Below are 12,805 nucleotides of genomic sequence, written 5' to 3' on the forward strand. Positions count from 1 at the left end.
GCCTTGTATTTCAGTGCGCGGTGCATTTCCCACAGTTAATGGTTGTGAATCCGGGCACAACATTTCTGGCTGTTCCTCCATTGACCTTTGAAAGGTGGAAGTTTGTTGGGCTGGGAATAGCTCCTGCGAATACCCCATTGTGTCCTGAGGTAATTCATCGGACTGGTTATCTGGCAGTTGTGTGCGTGGTGTCGCTGCCGGTTGTGTCAGCTTTGTGCCCACTGGCTCCTTGTAACTGGCTGAGGACTCGGACCTCGTGCGTGATGTGCTGGTGCTGCTTAACCCACTGCTGGACGCTTGAGAGGTCATCCAAGTAATTATCTGGTCCTGTTCTTTTGGATTTGTGAGGGTTGTTGTCCTGGACAACATGGGCGGTATTGAGTGGGTTTTCTTGGGTGCTCCCCTGTGGCCTGTACGTGAACCGTCAGGGGAAACACCTCTTCCCTTGCCCCTCCCTCTTTCACCGGATTTTTTCCTCATTTCACTTATCCTTAAAGTACACGCTGACTGGCAGCAGTACAGTGGCAGTACAGAAATGCTATACAGTACCACTATTTCCAGCAGCGACACAGAGCACAATGCTATACAGTGGCGGGTGAGCGGTGTACCACTATTCCCAGCAGCGACACAGATCACAATGCTATACAGTGGCGGGTGAGCGGTGTACCACTATTCCCAGCAGCGACACAGAGCACAATGCTATACAGTGGCGGGTGAGCGGTGTACTACTATTCCCAGCAGACACAGAGTGGCAGTAAACAGAATGCTATATAGTGTGGCTGAGCGAGGTACACAGAGTGGCAGTAAACAGAATGCTATATAGTGTGGCTGAGCAAGCGGTGTACTACTATTCCCAGCAGACACAGAACAGTAAACAGAATGCTATATAGTGTGGCTGAGCGGTGTACCACTATTCCCAGCAGCGACACAGAGCACAATGCTATACAGTGGCGGGTGAGCGGTGTACCACTATTCCCAGCAGCGACACAGAGCACAATGCTATACAGTGGCGGGTGAGCGGTGTACCACTATTCCCAGCAGCGACACAGAGCACAATGCTATACAGTGGCGGGTGAGCAGTGTACTACTATCCCCAGAAGACACAGAGTGGCAGTAAACAGAATGCTATATAGTGTGGCTGAGCGAGGTACACAGAGTGGCAGTAAACAGAATGCTATATAGTGTGGCTGAGCGAGCGGTGTACTACTATTCCCAGCAGACACAGAACAGTAAACAGAATGCTATATAATGTGGCTGAGCGGTGTACCACTATTCCCAGCAGCGACACAGAGCACAATGCTATACAGTGGCGGGTGAGCGGTGTACCACTATTCCCAGCAGCGACACAGAGCACAATGCTATACAGTGGCGGGTGAGCGGTGTACCACTATTCCCAGCAGCGACACAGAGCACAATGCTATACAGTGGTGGGTGAGCGGTGTACCACTATTCCCAGCAGCGACACAGAGCACAATGCTATACAGTGGCGGGTGAGCGGTGTACCACTATTCCCAGCAGCGACACAGAGCACAATGCTATACAGTTGCGGGTGAGCGGTGTACTACTATTCCCAGCAGACACAGAGTGGCAGTAAACAGAATGCTATATAGTGTGGCTGAGCGAGGTACACAGAGTGGCAGTAAACAGAATGCTATATAGTGTGGCTGAGCGAGCGGTGTACTACTATTCCCAGCAGACACAGAACAGTAAACAGAATGCTATATAGTGTGGCTGAGCGGTGTACCACTATTCCCAGCAGCGACACAGAGCACAATGCTATACAGTGGCGGGTGAGCGGTGTACCACTATTCCCAGCAGCGACACAGAGCACAATGCTATACAGTGGCGGGTGAGCGGTGTACCACTATTCCCAGCAGCGACACAGAGCACAATGCTATACAGTGGCGGGTGAGCGGTGTACCACTATTCCCAGCAGCGACACAGAGCACAATGCTATACAGTGGCGGGTGAGCGGTGTACTACTATTCCCAGCAGACACAGAGTGGCAGTAAACAGAATGCTATATAGTGTGGCTGAGCGAGGTACACAGAGTGGCAGTAAACAGAATGCTATATAGTGTGGCTGAGCGAGCGGTGTACTACTATTCCCAGCAGACACAGAACAGTAAACAGAATGCTATATAGTGTGGCTGAGCGGTGTACCACTATTCCCAGCAGCGACACAGAGCACAATGCTATACAGTGGCGGGTGAGCGGTGTACCACTATTCCCAGCAGCGACACAGAGCACAATGCTATACAGTGGCGGGTGAGCGGTGTACCACTATTCCCAGCAGCAACACAGAGCACAATGCTATACAGTGGCGGGTGAGCGGTGTACCACTATTCCCAGCAGCGACACAGAGCACAATGCTATACAGTGGCGGGTGAGCGGTGTACCACTATTCCCAGCAGCGACACAGAGCACAATGCTATACAGTGGCGGGTGAGCGGTGTACTACTATTCCCAGCAGACACAGAGTGGCAGTAAACAGAATGCTATATAGTGTGGCTGAGCGAGGTACACAGAGTGGCAGTAAACAGAATGCTATATAGTGTGGCTGAGCGAGCGGTGTACTACTATTCCCAGCAGACACAGAACAGTAAACAGAATGCTATATAGTGTGGCTGAGCGGTGTACCACTATTCCCAGCAGCGACACAGAGCACAATGCTATACAGTGGCGGGTGAGCGGTGTACCACTATTCCCAGCAGCGACACAGAGCACAATGCTATACAGTGGCGGGTGAGCGGTGTACTACTATTCCCAGCAGACACAGAGTGGCAGTAAACAGAATGCTATATAGTGTGGCTGAGCGAGGTACACAGAGTGGCAGTAAACAGAATGCTATATAGTGTGGCTGAGCAAGCGGTGTACTACTATTCCCAGCAGACACAGAACAGTAAACAGAATGCTATATAGTGTGGCTGAGTGGTGTACCACTATTCCCAGCAGCGACACAGAGCACAATGCTATACAGTGGCGGGTGAGCGGTGTACCACTATTCCCAGCAGCGACACAGAGCACAATGCTATACAGTGGCGGGTGAGCGGTGTACCACTATTCCCAGCAGCGACACAGAGCACAATGCTATACAGTGGCGGGTGAGCGGTGTACTACTATTCCCAGCAGACACAGAGTGGCAGTAAACAGAATGCTATATAGTGTGGCTGAACGAGGTACACAGAGTGGCAGTAAACAGAATGCTATATAGTGTGGCTGAGCGAGCGGTGTACTACTATTCCCAGCAGACACAGAACAGTAAACAGAATGCTATATAGTGTGGCTGAGCGAGGTACACAGAGTGGCAGTAAACAGAATGCTATATAGTGTGGCTGAGCGAGCGGTGTACTACTATTCCCAGCAGACACAGAACAGTAAACAGAATGCTATATAGTGTGGCTGAGCGAGGTACACAGAGTGGCAGTAAACAGAATGCTATAAAGTGTGGCTGAGCGAGCGGTGTACTACTATTCCCAGCAGACACAGAACAGTAAACAGAATGCTATATAGTGTGGCTGAGCGAGGTACACAGAGTGGCAGTAAACAGAATGCTGAGCGAGCGGTGTATTACTATTCCCAGCAGCAACACAATGACTGGGGGGACCCTGGCTAGCGTGGCTGGAGCGCGAACTACCCTGCCTGCCTACCCAAAGCTAAACCCACGACAAATGGCGGAAATATGACGTGGTTCGGGTATTTATTTACCCGAACCACGTGACAGTTCGGCCAATCAGAGCGCGTTCGGGTCCGAACCACGTGACCCGTTCGGCCAATCACAGCGCTAGCCGAACGTTCGGGGAACGTTCGGCCATGCGCTCTTAGTTCGGCCATGTGGCCGAACGGTTTGGCCGAACACCATCAGGTGTTCGGCCGAACTCGAACATCACCCGAACAGGGTGATGTTCTGCAGAACCCGAACAGTGGCGAACACTGTTCGCCCAACACTAGTTAAGAGAATTAAATCACGTTTTTGTGGTTATGTTTTTAATTTCAATTCAACCCTTTGTGTAAATGGTTAAGGGGTACAGTGGTACCCCTATACACATTTCACTTGGGCAGGGCAGGCATCTTAGCACCCCTTTGTTAAACGGGACCACCAGATTCCACCATGCATCCTGAGGGCACCACTTCCTCCTAAATACTGGAGCATGTATTGGGGCCCTAATTAATTAACACTATTCTCCAGAGCATACCTAGCAAACTTGGAGATGATAGCATCTGTGGGGGCTTTATATACTTTATATAAATCATTCAGAGTAAATTGTGGAATTCCATAGAATTATGGTAAAAATGACCAGAAAGAATTTGGAATTTGGTCAGATTCTAAATTTGGTAATTCTGACCATCCTTAGTGATAGTGAGGTTGATTCTCAAAAGCGTGATAACTGCTATCACAGCAGTTATCACGCGCTCTGCCGCTTGCAGTGCTTATCACGCAAACAGCGTTAGTTCTCGTGATAAGCGAAGGTTATCATGCGATCACGTGCACTTTTCATGTGAAACACGCACGTGATCGCGTGATAACCTTCGCTTATTATGTGAACTAACGCTGTTCACGTGATAAGCACTGCGAGCGGCAGATCGTGTGATAACTGCTGTGATAGCAGTTATCCCGCTTTTGAGAATCAACCTCAGTGAGTGATAAAATGACTGTTAATTTCCTTGTTCCCAAAGATTTAAACCATGAATGATTCCGACAGCAAGTAGACCAGTAATATTTTTTTCTGTTAATAGTGATTTGAAGCTAATTTACTTGATGACCATTATTCCTTAAATTATTTTCAGCAGACATTTGCTGGGAAAAAAAGCAATTCAAAGCAGCAATTAATGAAATCATTCTACATGGATTATGAACTTTCCTATATTTTAGAAAAAGAAGGGACACCGAGAGCCCATTATGGTGTAGTAAGTTTGGTGATTGGTAAATGGAAAAGTATATGCTAAATATACTCACAAGTCAGGGCTACCAATTAGGCAACCACTGTGTAGGCAGGTTAGGAGATTAGGCCTATCTTCACTCAGGATTAAGTTGTCGCTCTCTGTAGATTAGGAGAAGAAAGGAAATTCAACCCCTCCACCAGGAGTGGATGCTGATATTGTAAGGAGAACAGAGGCGCCAACAGAATAAAATATATATAAAAACTTTAAAATTCCTCGGGAGGGGGTTGTAGACTCATCTCCCTGAAGCAGACATGATACTGTTGGTTTTAGTACAAACTAATGTATTTATATACTCCAACATACAACGCAATGCATTTTGCAGGTATATTTCCGCTTCTTCAGGCAATAACGAACAGGAGTACACACAGTGCAGTCTTAAGGTCACAATAAGCGCCTCCTTTCCTGGTTTCCTAATTGTTTAACTAAAAAAAAACTATGAAAATCAATTTCATGTGCTTTTCAAGCACAGTGCAGCAGACACTGTTATTGCATTTTTCTAAAAAATGCATTGCACCACTGTGTACAGGTCATCACGATTTTACAGGTCCTTAGTCTAATTTCATATATTCCTTTTGCATAGTTATGTGATTAGTGATTGTTATCCACTGTTGTCTGCATTGTACCATGCACATCACTACAAAGTATGATGAAACCATAATAGAAAGGCATTTTAATTTATAATTTAAACACATGAGTAGTACGATTTGGATGTATTTGCACTGGTGAATTGTAAAAAATCTACAGGAGCAATACATTGTTAATTTTATTTTTTCTATATTAATTTAATGTGCAAAGTACCTGATAAAGTCAACCCCAGTGTGTTAAATGAATATCACTGCTGAATTTAATTCATGGTTAAGCAAGTGTGGCAGCCACATTAAGGTAATTATACCCATTCACTGCCTGATAGTAATAATTCATAATGTGCTTGTTGTAAGTGCATATGCATTAAAAGTATAAAGTGTTTTAAGTTGACTGATAATATATATATATATATATATATATATATATATATGATCTGATACTGAATTTATTTATGGTAAGCAGAAGAAAATATGTATTTGCTGTTCTCTTTTCAATTATTTCTACTTAAAGGGTAACTTTAGCACAAAAACCTGTCATTACATGCAAGACATTTTGCAAATGAATGCCATTAAATATTATCTTGCAACGTCAGTCTACTTAAAAAAAAAATTAGAGATGGCCCGAACGGTTCGACTGCAAACTTCTTTGCACGAACTTCGGTGGTACACGTTCGCGGTGAACCTCGAACTGTATGCGAGTTCGACCCGTCCCCTATACTACATCATTAGTGTCAACTTTGACCCTCTACATCACAGTCAGCAGACACAGGGTAGCCAATCAGGCTACACTCCCTCCTGGAGACCCCCCCCTTATAAAACGCAGGCAGCGTCAGCTTTTTCACTCACTCATGTGGCTGCAGTAATTAGAGAAGGGAGAGAACCTGCTAACATAGGGAAAGCTTGGTTAGGCTCTTGTGTTAGGCTTGTTAGGTTGCTCCTTCTAGCTGATACTTATTGCTAAAAAGCACTCCTCATCCTCAACAGCTCTTTTGAGAGCTAATGTTCTTCTTGTGATCTATTTTTTGTGTGTGTGTGTGTGTCCCACAGACACTTGGGTTGCATATACAGACTTGTTAGTCAGTCGCAGCTGCTGGACCTTGGCCCCTTGGTAATTCCTACTGTGCCACTGCCAGGCTCAGCACATTCAGTGACTACCTGTGTGTGTGACAGGTGCACATTTGTAATACCAATCACTGCATACCCACCTGTTCAGTACACCTACCTACCTACGTGAGCGCACACAGTGTTAGATACCACCAGTCACTGCACCTGTTCACAGTACCTATGTGTGTGACAGCTGCACAATTGTAATACCAATCACTGCATACCCACCTGTTCAGTGCACCTACATACCTACATGAGCGCACGCAGTGTTATATACCACCAGTCACTGCATTGCATAATTGTTCACAGCACCTGTGTGACCACACGCTGTGTAATATACCAGTCCGTGCATACCTGTTCACGGCACCTGTGTGACAGCTGCACATTGTATTGTAATACCAGTCACTGCATACCTTTCACTGCACCTGTGTGACTGCACATTGTATTAGTCAAGTCAGTGCATACCTTTCAGTTCACCCCCCCCCCCCCCCGATATGGACAAAACAACAAGCAGAGGCAGAGCCAGAGGCAGGACACCCGGCAGGTCTGTTCAAGGTTGTGCTGATGTGATTTTGTACGGCCCTGGCCCAAAGTCAGTGCTCAGAAGAAGGCACGTCCCATCAACTCCCAAGATTGTCAGGACTTGGTTGACTATTTAACACAGAACACATCATCTTCCGCAGCCACCAGCGCTACTACAAGCACCACATCCGCTGTATTTGACACTTCGTAGGAGTTATTTGGTTCGGGAATTCACTGATTCACAGCCATTATTGTTACAACAAGAGGAAGGCGCTAAGCAAGTTACACCACCTCATATGTCTTAGTTAGGCGACACTATTGACGTAAGGTGTGAGGAGGAGGAGGATGAAGTACCTGATGTTGGTGCAGTTTATGAGGTGTCTGAGGCAAGAGAAGATAGGGAGGATGATTATGATGATTATGATTATACGGATGCCATGTGGGATCCTAATAGACAAAATGACCAAGGGAACAGTTCAGAGGGGGAGTCAGAGAGGAGTAGGAGGAGATCAGTTCCTGAAAGAAGCAGAGGGAGCTCATCATCAGAAACAGCTGGTGGCAGTGTCAGGCGCCCCGTATCGCCACCTATGGACAGCCAGCCAACATGCCCTTCAACTTCCGCTGCTGATGCCACAATAGTGCCATCACCCCAGGGGGGCTCACCAGTTTGGAATTTTTTTTGTGTGTCTGCCTCAGATCAGAGAAATGCCATCTGTTCTCTCTGCCGCCAAAAACTGAGCCGTGGAAAGGCCAACAGCCGCGTAGGGACAACTGCCTTACAAAGGCACATGGAGCAAAGGCACAAACTGCAATGGGAAGACCACCTGAGGAAAAGCAGCACACAAAACAAAAGCCACACTCCTTCTCCTCCTCCTCCTTTAGGTGCATCATCTTCAGCCGCTTTCTCCCTTGCACCTTCACAATCACAGTCACCCTCCTCCACTCCGCCTCTCACCTGCTCCTCTGCACACAGTAGCAGCCAGGTGGCCGTGAGGGAAATCTTTGAGCGGAAGAAGCCAATGTCTGCCAGTCACCCCCTTGCCCGGCGTCTGACAGCTGGCTTGGTGGAACTGTTAGCTCACCAGCTGTTACCATACCAGCTGGTGGACTCTGAGGTCTTGCAAAATTGTGTGGCCATTGGAACACTGCAGTAAAAGAAACCAGGCTGCAATTATTACTCAAAAAAGGCAATATCCAAACTGTACCATGAAGCTGAAATACAAGTGGTGTCATCTCTGGCACACAGCGTTGGGTCAAGGGTCCATCTGACCACGGATGCCTGGTCTGCCAAGCATGGTCAGGGCAGGGGCATTACTTACACAGCTGATTGGGTCAACCTGGTGACCGCTGGCAAGCAGGAAGTATGTGGCTGTGCAGTGGACCTAGTCGTGACACCTACACAGCTTACAGGCAGGCCTGCTGCCACCTCCTCTCCTCCTGCTACATCCTCTTCGCTGTCATCCTCCTCCTCCTCCTTGGCTGAGTGGCAGTTCAACTCTACTGGTGCTGTGATCTCCTCTCCAGCTACACTGCCCCAGCTCCCCAAGTACCCAGGCTTACAAGACGTCCTGAAGCAGTCCAGGAAGGTGTGTGGTCATTTCAGGCGGTCTTACACGGCCATGGCACGCTTTGCCGATATTAAGTGGAGAAACAAATTGTCGGTGAGACACTTGATTTGCAATAGCCCGACTCGCTGGAATTTAATGCTCCTGATGGTCAACCGCCTGCTACAACAGGAGAAAGTTATCAAACAGTATCTCTACTACTACAGTCAAAGGACATGCTCTGGGGAGATGGGGATGTTCCGGCCTAAGTACTGGACACTCATGCGAAATGCCTGCAGGCTCATGTGGCTGTTTGAGGAGGTGAAAAACCTGGCGAGGCGCAGAAGGCGCCAACAGCGACTTGATCCCATATGCTTTCTTCCTGGAGCATGCCGTGCGTAGAGTGGTGCATCAAGCTGTGGAGGAGTGTGAACAGGAACAGGAACAGAAGGAAGAGTTGTGGGATCAATTCTCAGCAGAATCAGATGATTCCTCAACACCTGCGGCAGCACAGAGGGAGGGAGGAGGAGGACAAGTTGGGTGGGGAAGAGAAGTCAGATGATGAGGAAGTTTTTTTTTTTTTTTTTGGAGGAGGAGGCAGAAGAACAACTGCAGCAGGTGTTGCAGGGGGCTTGTGCTGCTCAACTTTCCTGTGGTATTGTTTGTGGCTGGGGGGAAGAGGAGAACTTAGCTGACATCACTGAGGAAGTGCAAGAGGAGATGGATAGTACGTCTGCATCCAAATTTGTGCAGATGACGTCTTTCATGCTGTCCAGCCTGTTAAGGGACCCCCGTATGAAAAAACTCAAGGGGAATAAGCTGTACTGGGTGGCCACGCTACTAGACCCTCTGTATAGGCACAAAGTGGCAGAGATGTTTCCAAATCACCAGAAGACAGAAAGGATGCAGCACTTGCAGAACAAGCTGGCAACTATGCTTTACAGTGCGTTTAAGGGTGATGTCACAGAACAACGTAATAAAGGTGCCACTGCCAGTAATCCTCCTCCTCCCATGTCCACGCAAGCAAGGACAGGATGCTCTAGCGATCTCATGGTGATGTCAGACATGCGGACATTCTTTAGTCCAACATCTCGCCTTAGTCCTTCCGGATCCACCCTCCACCAACGCCTCGACCATCAGGTAGCCAACTACCTGGCCTTAAGTGTGGATGTAGACACTGTGATCAGCGATGAGTCCCCTGGACTACTGGGTGTGCAGGCTTGACCTGTGGCCAGAGCTGTCCCAATTTGCCATCCAACTTCTGTCTTGCCGGCTATATGAGTGTCTCGGGGAGGGGCACACCCAAGATAATAAGGTCATTGCTTCATTGTGGACAGACCAGCTGGACACTCACTGTTCTGTCATTGAGCTACCTCAGCCCGGTGACCATATGGGCTGGAAAGTCGCCATCACCTGCACTCTCGTTATGGTGCGCACCAGTCCAGCAAGGCCGTCACTACACAAACAACTGTTTGCAGATGGATGTGTGGTGGTAGCCATTTCTCAGCCTCCCATTTTGGACCGGAATCAAACCCAGATTCTCCGGCCATTACCTGTGGTCACCATGGTACTGAGAAAGTAATATGGAAACTTGTTTATCAGTCACACAGTTGAATGAATGGCAGACTTGCCCTCCATAACATATTCTCATTAAAGGATTTAAAGTTGATTTGTCTCATGTACAGCAGGGCCTCAAAAGTCTTCCTGTATTGTTATTTTTTGTCACTACCACCCTGAGTCGGGACTTGCATGCCATGCCTGCTGCCTTCCTTGGATGTGTGGTGGTAGCTGTTCCTGCTCCATTGCACTCAGCATGTCTGCTGCCTTCCTTGGATATGTGGTGGTCGCCGTTCATCAGGCTCCCACTCCAGACCGGAATTGAACCCTGATTCCCCGGCCATTACCCGTGGACACCATGGTACTGAGAAAGTAATATGGAAACTTGTTTATCAGTCACACAGTTGAATGAATTGCAGACTTGCCCTCCATAACAGATTCTTGTTAAAGGCAAGTGGTGTCATCTCTGGCACACAGTGTTGGGTCAAGGGTCCATCTGACCACAGATGCCTGGTCTGCAAAGCACGGTCAGGGCAGGTACATTACTTACACAGTGCAATGGGTCCTTCCTTGGATGTGTAGTGGTAGCCATTTCTCATGCTCCCACTCCGGACCGGAATAGAACCCTGATTCCCTAGCCATTACCCATGGTCACCATGGTACTGAGAAAGTACCATTGAAAGTTGCACACAGTTGAATGAATGGCAGACTTTCCCTCCATTTGTTTATATATCTTTAAAAGGACTATAGCAACTAGTGCAATCTCAAAAAGGCAACAGAAAAAATCTCTGAAAAAACTTTATTCACACGAGTAAAAAACATCCAAAAACATGGTTCTTCAATATCACAATGGTAGGTCTTGGGAGTACAATAAATTAATTTTAAATCAGTTAATGGTTATAGCTTTGCGGGTATAAACTTCAAGGCAACGACACATGTTCGTTTCGGGCTTTTTATGTAGAGTAAAGTATGCCCTTCATCAGGCCGTGATACCCAGCTCTATAAATAAAAACAATATATAACAGCATATTAAAATCAAATTCATATAATTCCATCAGAGATGCGACAAAGAAATTGTCGCAACGAAAAGAACCCAATACCAAGTAGGGTATATGGCATGTACACCAGGTTCAATCCAAGAACCTACATGTCAAAATAACCCCAGAAAAAGGCTAAGTGAAGGATCAAACCAGAGATTGAATGTGTTTGAATTGGAGAAGATATATAGAAAAGACCAAAATCCAGAGGAGAATAGTAGAGGAGAATAGGATGTGAACCACCTCCTAAGGACTAGTAAATATCAGTCCTCTTGTTCACACATTATTTCCAAGATGAAAACAAGAAATATATAGTGTGTAAGGCTTTACTAAGCCAAAGATTTGAGTGGTAAACATGAAAAAATAACAACATAGCAAAAAAAGAGTCAGCAAACCTGCGTAGCCAAACCAACAAGGAAGACCGGTCAAGAAAAAGAAGCCATGTATTGGGGGGCGTCTGAACTCACCAGACGCACACAACCTAAAAATTCACAGGTACAAAAACAGCCTATCAAAAAAATGGCAAACAGTGTCAAGGCATGTAGCATAGCTAACCATCTCCCACAGGGCAATCCAAAGAGAATCCCTATAATCCGGGGATACCCAAACATATGCCCCCCATAAAACAATAGAGGGGGTACCCTGCAGAGTGTAAAACTAAATACTATTGTCCCCCCTGGATGTCCCACCCATAAGCATCCATAGAAACCCATATATACACACATGCACCAGACAAGAAGAAAACCCCACATATATATATATATGTGTGCAAAGCATAGAATTCTGTAGTCTGGTGCATATCTGCATACACAGGCATCCCCACGGAAAAAACCAAGGCATATAACACAACAAGGATGGTGAAAAACAAGGCTGCATGCAAGAGCATACTCAGCACAAATGACCAAAAAACGCCATAAAAATGACATAAAAACGAATGCCCACATTTAAGGTATTGACAGAGACTGACCTGATAAATATAAAATATATCAAGCAAGTGAACTTACTTTCCAACGGCAGGAGGCAGGTGCTGCAAAAGGAAACCCAATCAAGGACGGCGTGCAGCGCTGTTTAAATATTACCTCCAGTACTGATATCCTGTGAGGATCAGCCAATCCGAGGCCCCACCTAATACAGAGCCACGCTGGGACGCACGCACGGACATGACGTCCGCGTATAGGAAGCCGCTCTCTCCCCTCACGGAGAGTACTCGGAGAGGAGTCGTCCCCTCTCACCAGGAATTACGTCAGCCGCCCTTAACACCAATGAGAGGCGACACCACTCGTAATGGCACTATAGCCCAAGAGAGGGTGTGTGTCTAAAGAAAGCACCAATGGGGATAAATTAAGAAGGCAAGACCACGCTGGAGCGCAAGGGAAAATATGTGTAGTTTAAAATACACTGCGCTCAGTATAAGAAAAATAAATGAAAAAATAGCTTCAAGGACAAAAATTGGGCACATTTAAATAAAAATGAGCAGGTGTACACAATACCTTATAGAGATCACCACTGAGATG

At 46.8% G+C, this 12,805-nt stretch overlaps 1 long non-coding RNA gene across 1 annotated transcript; it reads right to left on the reverse strand.

Moving 5' to 3' along the window:
• Positions 1-11,092: 11,092 nt before the first annotated feature.
• Positions 11,093-12,332, reverse strand: LOC137546027 (uncharacterized). Its single transcript, XR_011026156.1, has 3 exons — positions 12,296-12,332; positions 11,687-11,772; positions 11,093-11,253 (listed from the first exon to the last, which is right to left on the reverse strand). It is a non-coding gene; the product is annotated as an uncharacterized lncRNA (long non-coding RNA).
• Positions 12,333-12,805: the final 473 nt, after the last annotated feature.

Source organism: Hyperolius riggenbachi, chromosome 1 (assembly GCF_040937935.1).
Source record: "Hyperolius riggenbachi isolate aHypRig1 chromosome 1, aHypRig1.pri, whole genome shotgun sequence".
NCBI lineage: Eukaryota > Metazoa > Chordata > Amphibia > Anura > Hyperoliidae > Hyperolius > Hyperolius riggenbachi.